The sequence below is a fragment of the Bos javanicus genome, chromosome 15, assembly GCF_032452875.1.
Source record: "Bos javanicus breed banteng chromosome 15, ARS-OSU_banteng_1.0, whole genome shotgun sequence".
Lineage (NCBI taxonomy): Eukaryota > Metazoa > Chordata > Mammalia > Artiodactyla > Bovidae > Bos > Bos javanicus.
In genome coordinates this window covers 21,672,628-21,680,620 of record NC_083882.1, presented here as the reverse complement: position 1 = coordinate 21,680,620, position 7,993 = coordinate 21,672,628, and positions in this window count along the sequence as shown.

Genomic DNA, 7,993 nt, shown 5'->3' with positions numbered 1-7,993 from the left:
ATGGAAGATTGCAATTGATTATAATAGATTCTCCTTTAGTAGACTTACAGATATGTGATGTTTCTCAGGTTTTTTTTTTTTTTGAATGTTGGGTAGGAACTTTCATAAATTGGTGTTCCTAATCTATTTGTGAGTTTTTTCCAAGTACAGCTATGACTACTGTGAGAGGGTTTAAAATTTTTAAATTTTGGTAAGAACACTTAGATTTATCCTCAAAGCATTTTTTGACAATAAAATATTGCAACCTTTATTTAAAATAAAACACAAGTTGGCAAGCCTTGTGAGACAACAGGCTGATAGCATTCCCATTTCAAGGGTCTGTATCCTCAACACATTTTGAAGTATACAACATAGCATTGTTATCTGTAGGCTTGATGTGGTACATCAGATCTCTAGAACTTATTCATCTTGCATAACTAAAATTTTATCCCCATTGATTAGCAACTCCTCTTTCCTCCCTCCTCTTAGACACTGACAAAGTCCACTCTATTCTTTACTTTTATGAGTTTGATTATTTTAAATATTTCATATAAGTATATGGAATCATGCAGTATTTTCTTTCTGTAACTGGCTTATTTCACGTAGCATAATGTCTTCAATGGATAAAGAAAATGCATATAAATACAATGGAATACTATTCAACTTAAAAAACCCTTTAAGTGTCAACATTAATGAACACTGTAAGAGGGATTCATTCATTCATTGAACATTTTTATCAAGTGCCAACTCTGGAATACACAGCATCATGAATTATTACAGATTTCTGCTTTGAAAAAAAAGTTTTCTAGCTTGGTGATGCCAAAAATAGAAATTTAAAAGATGAGATAAGTATAAAATAGATAATTTTTAGCTTTTATTTATTAATGATATAAAGGTACTTTGGACCTCATTTACTATAAATAATATTTAGAGGGAGAAATATTATTGAATATGTCTAAGAAGGAATGATGCTAAAGCTGAAACTCCAGTACTTTGGCCACCTCATGTGAAGAGTTGACTCATTGGAAAAGACTCTGATGCTGGGAGGGATTGGGGGCAGGAGGAGAAGGGGATGACAGAGGATGAGATGGCTGGATGGCATCACTGACTCGATGGACGTGAGTCTGAGTGAACTCCGGGAGTTGGTGATGGACAGGGAGGCCTGGCGTGCTGCGATTCATGGGGTCGCAAAGAGTCGGACACGACAGACTGACTGAACTGAACTGAACTGAATTGCTTTTAAAAATCTTTGTAATGTACCAACTTGCAGATCTGGGTCTAAGTTCAGTTTATTTCAGTACCTTTTGAATAGAGATCATAGCTGAAAAAGATACCATACAAAGATATTTAAATCCAAGTTAAAATAGTATATACTTGGCTATGCTAAATAAATTACAGATCTCATTTCAAAATCAATTTTGCAAAGACAATTTTATTATATATTCCATTAAAAAATCTAATTAATTATTTTAATTGGAGGATAATTTCTTTACAATATTGTGGTGGTTTTGCCATACATCAACATGGATCACCCACAGGTGCACATGTGTCCCCCCATCCTGAATCCCCTTCCCACCTCCCTCCTCACCCCATCCCTCTGGATTGTCTCGAGCACCAGCTTTGAGTGCCCTGCTTCATGCATCAAACTTGCACCGATCATCTATTTTATGTATGGTAATATACATGTTTCAATGCTATTGTCTCAAATCATCCCATCCTCCCCTTCTCTCGCATAGTCCAAAAGTCTGTTCTTTACATCTGTGTCTCTTTTGGTGACTTTCATATAGGATCATCTTTACTGTCTTTCTAAATTCCATATATATTCACTGATGTACTGTATTGGTGTTTCTCTTTCTGACTTACTTCATTCTGTATAATAGGCTCCAATTTCATCTACCTCATTAGAACTGACTCAAATGCATTCTTTTTTTTTTTTTTATAACTGAGTAATATTCCATTGTGTATATGTACCACAACTTCCTTATCCATTCATCTACTGTTGGACATCTGGGTTGCTTCCATGTCCTAGCTATTGTAAACTGCTGCAATGAACATTGGGGTACATGTGTCTCTTTCAATTTTGATTTCCTTGGAGTGTATGCCCAGCAGTGGGATTGCTGGGTCATATGGTAGTTCTATTCCAAGTTTTTTAAGGAATCTCCACACTGTTCTCCATAGTGGTTGCACTAGTTTGCATTCCCACCACCAGTAAGAGGGTTCCCTTTTCTCCACACCCTCTCCAGCATTTATTCTTTGTAGACTTCTTGATGGTGGTCATTCTGACTGGTGTGAGATGATCCCTCATTTGGTTTAGATTTGTATTTCTCTAATAATGAGTGATGCTGAACATCTTTTCATGTATTTAGGCTTTATTTTAAAATTTGGCTATTAAATTTCATCTTAGTTGATGTCAACTAGTCTTGCAAACTCATTGAAGATGTTGACTTTTTATTATTTAACACATTGAGTAAAAACTCCCAAACTCTTTATTTGGAAAATTTTAAATAGACTAAAAATTTCCATTTCTACTTTAAAAAAAATGTGTAAAGATACAGGTGACACATTCAACTTAATTGTTGTTAGCAATAATATCACATTAATAGTGGAATCATTCCTAAACATCCCCTAGACCTCACATTATAAAGTTTTCTGTTACTGAATTTCTAAAAGCAGTATTAAAATATCATCTATACCCTGATGGCCTGGATTAAATGGAAATTGTGTTTAAACTTTTAAGCTAAGTTTTTTTTTTTTTTTTAATTTGCAGGTAGCATATTTTGGACAGTCAATTTATCAACCAAAAAGATCAGAAATTTAGTGTTATTGTATTAAAAAAAATAATAGTAATTTATTTTTAAGTTTGACAATTCTTTGGGATTTTCTGCCACGAGATAATCAATAATTCTCTTTGTGGTGGAAGAATCTCATATCATTATAAATATTGTATCCTTTAAAGGTGTTGTACTTATAAAATTAATCACACTGATAATCACCCTGTAAACTTCAAAGGTTGCTGAATGGTGGAAATGAATAAGCTGAGTGAGGGGGTCACCATCATCCCTCCTCCTGTGTGTAACTTCTGCTTGCCCTTAGGGATACTTTCAGAGCCATCAGTCACACATATCCAAGTCAGGGGGCCAGCATTAGTCCATGTTAGGTGACCAATTTGTCCTGGTTGCCTGGGACCTTCCTGGATTTAGTCCTGTGTTCCAGGAAATCCTTTAGTCTGGAGTAAATTGGGACCTTTCATCACCTCAGTCCACATATTAAATACAAGTAGATACTAATTTTTTCTTTCTCTGTTTTTTTTTCTTATAAATTAGTAGATTTTCATCTGTACACCAATGGATTGTCTCATGTGATCCCTAGGTTTCATGTACCCCACTTCACAGCTTGTGATTGAGATTCTTTGTGAAAGCTCCTCTGGGGACCACATGAAGGATGCTGGCCTTAAAAACCCTGTCATAAGGGGTTCTAAGTCAGTACGAGATGTAGGAACGCCATGGACTCCACAGGGAATGCTCCTGGGGTTTCTCATCTGAGACAAGCATGAGATGAGTATTACATTCCGGCTGCCCAGGTGGTACACATGGCGAAGAATCCGCATGCCAATGCAAGAGATGTGAGAAATGCAGCTTCAATTTTTGGGTTGGGAAGATCCCCTGCAGTAGGAAATGGCAACCCACTTCAGTATTATTGCCTGGAAATTCCCATGGACAGAGGAGCCTGGCAGGTTATAGTCCATGGGGTCCCAAAGAGTTGAACACAACTGAGCACCCACACACCACATGTTACATACTGTCTCAAAACTAAAATCAAGTTCTCACAAAAGGTTTTCTTTATCCAACCTGGTCTTAAAGCAACACCCATACTAATAAGTCAATGTCAACTCTTTTGGGAAAGTCTTAAGAGAAGGCACATTATCCCTAAGGTCAGGGTGATGGCTTCTTTTACCCAATTCAGTCAGGTAGGAAACTCTTAATAGGGGTCTCAGCCTAGACTGCACATTAGAATCACTTGGGGTGTCTTGAAAAATTCCTTTCCTGTGCCCAGACCAAGACTTAGGGCAACTAAGCAGAATTGCTGGGAGTGAGGACTGGGCATCAGGGATTTTAAAGCTCTCGGGTGATTTCCACATGGAACCCAAGCCCAGAACCACTGCTCATCTACCCTCCAATGTCAGTGGTTTAGGGATGGCTGTCTGAAAACTGGCAAGAGATTTCAGCAACTCCTGTGTGATACATAGAATTGATGTGTACTCTTTTGTTTTGTTTTTTCTAAATTAAATTTTTATTGGAGTACAGCAGAGTTGCTTTACAATGCTATGTTAGTTTCTACTGTACAGCAAAATGAATCAGCTTTTCACATACATATATCCCCTCTTTTTTGGATTTCCCTCCCATTTAGTAGAACGGGAGCACTGAGCACTGAGCACAGAGCACCAAGTAGAGTTCCCTGTGCTCTACACTAGGTACCCATTATATTCTATTTTATACACAGTGTCAGTAGTGTGTATCCATCAAATCCAATCTCTCAAGTCATCCCTAATGAAATAGAACAGCATCTCTTTCTGACTGAAGTCAGTCAGAAGAGATGCTGTTCTCTTCGATTAGTATTGTTTGCCTACCAAGCCAGGCAGGGGTACAGTGCTGTGCCATCTCTTCATCAGAGGGTGGAAGACTACTGGTCTTAGCAATCACTCTATAAAACCTGTAGAGCGGGTACATTTCGTTGAGAGATAGCAGCTAAAGTCATTTTAGATGCCCGTTATCTGACAGCATGAGAATTTTCTCTCAATATGTGTAGTTCCCACAAGCAAATGCAAAAACGAAATGTAAAGCAAAGAGCAGGATGTTAGAATCTGCTCCCTTTGTGTCACCTGTGTGCTGTTAAACCTCAGTAACGGATTGATGCATTCAATATGGAGCCTCCTGGGCCAGCTGAAAATACGATGGGGCCAATAGCTATGGCAGAGTACCCCAGATAAGCTTATGGTGCGGTCGACTCAGGAGCCTCCCTGAGCAGAGGACTTTGTGATGTTCAAACTGAACAAAACATTAAAGCATGAGCCTTGTAGGAGTGAGAAATCTGCTTTTTCCAATAAAACTAAGCCTTGACCAATGTCCTTATTTGCTATCTTAGATTCTATGTATTTCAGTGGAGAAAGACCTTGATGCCCGGAGGGCCTCAGAGAGCTGGAGGACTAGGAGCCAGGAGTCTAAGGAAGGTTGTCACCAACTGTGGGTAAATGGGACTGGAGAGCCTTGTTTCATTTACCAGGTGCAATAGCGATGGTGTGCTGGGTACTTGGGAAATTCAAGGAAAAGTCAGGCATAGCCCTGACCACAAGAAGCTCAGAGTTAGGACAAGTGGAAGGGTGCAGGACAGTGAAACAAGTTGGGGTGGTAGATCTATACACGGGTCTTTAGCTGTCCCACCTTTACTAATGAAAATGTTACTGCCATCTCACTTAATCCTCACAAAAGACAAGACTATACAATTTTAATTCTCATTCATAGAAGGAAGAGACAGATTGAAAGCAGCTAAGTAATCTGTCCCAGTTCACACAGTCAGTAAGTGGCCCACCTTATCTGATGCTCTTCCTTTTAATCATTTTGTCGTACAGTCAACAACACTGACTCTAGTCTGAAGAGCTCTGTCACAGGTTCTAAGTCAGTACTAAGTCTAAGAACACCAAGAATTCTACTAGCTAATGATCCTTCGGTTTCTGATTTGAGACAAAGACTGGGGATGAGACCAAATGTATCTATTTCCTATCATGACCTGCAGTATCATAGTGAGTAACTACTCTGTCCAGACCTGGTGCCAGGACACTTTGTTACCTGACATACTTAACACAAATTGGAATATTTAAAGGGCTGAAATAAAATGCATTAATATTTCAACAAAATTCAGTTCTTTTAAAGTATTTTTTAGAGCCCCAACCTGTAGATATGCTTAAAAATGACTTTCAGAGGAAGGAGATGATTAGTATGACGTTTTTACAGAGATTATTTGAAATAGGTAGTTCACGTGTTTCTGAAAGGGATTTTCGTTTGTTTTCCCTAAAGTCTTTGATTTACATAGTCATGTTCCCCTTTTTGAACAGAAATATGTAAGCCTTCTTATTAAAAAGAAGAAACAGCCTAATCCTTTCTATCCAAACCATTAAGGGCTTTGAGGCTAAAATGTACTAAAAATGCCTTAGTACCACGGCAGACCTTAGTCTAGATGTGTGCTGTGTTTATGCCTGGGGAAGTAAGTCAGGATAAAGAGTTTTCAGAGTTGCAGCCTTTGTTCCTGTTCACCCCTGGGAACAGTGACTCTGGTCTATGTGCTTGAAGACGAGAAGGCAGACCAGACATCCTCGTGATGCTGAAGGGGCTTTTGAGCAGAACTTGTCTGGCCACCACAGTGACTCAGCACCAGCTTACAGTGACTAGCTCAGACCACTGTATATTTGCTGGTGTTTTCATGTCCGAGGGTTGATTAGGTATGCTTTTGAAATGGAATCACAGTCTCACGTATCAAAAGTCGTTGTCTCATATGAGGCGGTGGAGCATAGTGAAAGAAAGAATAGTTTGGCGCAGACAAAACTCTGCTTGAATGGGGATAATATATGTGATAATATAATTAAAGAGCCTACAGTAAATTCTGACATTTCAAAAGCCTTCCAGAAATGTTAGTTCCTCTTAAGTAGAAGGTTAGAAGGTTCTACATCTTAAACTTTTAAAATTTAAAAGCATCTCACAGGTTTTATAGAAACACTTTATAGAAACAAAATTTAGAGGCAAATTAGTTATCATATAGCTGATGTTGAAATAGAATCTCCTGGTTGGAAATAATTTACCTTCCTTTTTACAGCTGTCATTTTTTTTTCACCAGTTTTAGGTCTGAAATAAAAGTGCTGTTTTTAAAAATATAAATGATATTGTTGTCATAAGCTTTACCACACTAGTAACCACAGTTTTAAAGATTAGAATGTACACTTGTTGAGAATAGTAGCTTCCCTTGTAGCTCAGCTGGTAAAGAATCTGCCCGCAATGCTGGAGACCTGGGTTCGATCCCTGGGTTGGGAAGATCCCCTGGAGAAGGGAAAGGCTACCCACTCCAGTATTCTGCTGGAGAATTCCATGGACATACAGTCCATGGGGTCACAAAGAGTCGGACACGACTGAGTGACTTTCACTTGTTGCAAATAGTAATAACTTACTGTGTTTTCTTTTTCTGGGAACGTTCAGTGCAGTGAATAACCTAGGTTTCTTAGAAGTCTGGGTGTTGGATAACCAATGCGTGGCACAGGTGGGCTGATGGGCCATTATGCAGCGGCGAGAGCATGTCTACCCGGGGCTGAATTTCTCAAGCTTATATCCTGAGGTCACCAGGGAGAGTTTTGATCTTTCACACGAGTATTACTTTTTTCCTACTCATCATTTTGTTATGCAAATGTTCAAACACATACAGAAATTTAAAGAAGTGTACAGCGAACATCTATATACTTACTACCTAAGATTCTACAATTAATATTCTATCACAAATCAGCCTGGTTCATTCACTCACCCACTATTTATCCTTTACTATGTCTGTATTTAGATAGATTTCAAAGTGAGTTGCTGATATGGGAATAATAATCCCTAGATATTTTAGGATTCATACATGAAATGAATATTAGATTAGGGTTTTTTTTTTTTTTTGCAATTGTGAGATCAAATTTGCATAAGGTGAAACAGATACATCTTAAGGATACTATTAAATTAGTTCATCTGCATAACTCTCATCAAGATGCAGAAAATGCTATCAACCCCAAAATTGTCTCATACTCCTTCTTAGTCAATCTCCGTGCCTATCTCCTTAAAGGCAACCATCATTTTTCTTTTCTCCACAGATTAGTCAGAGTTGCTGGTTGTAGAATTAACATGAATTGAATGACATAGTGAACATTCTCTTATGTAAATGTTGCTTTGCTCTGTATAATATTTTTATATTAATCTGTATTGTGCATATATAGGTAGTT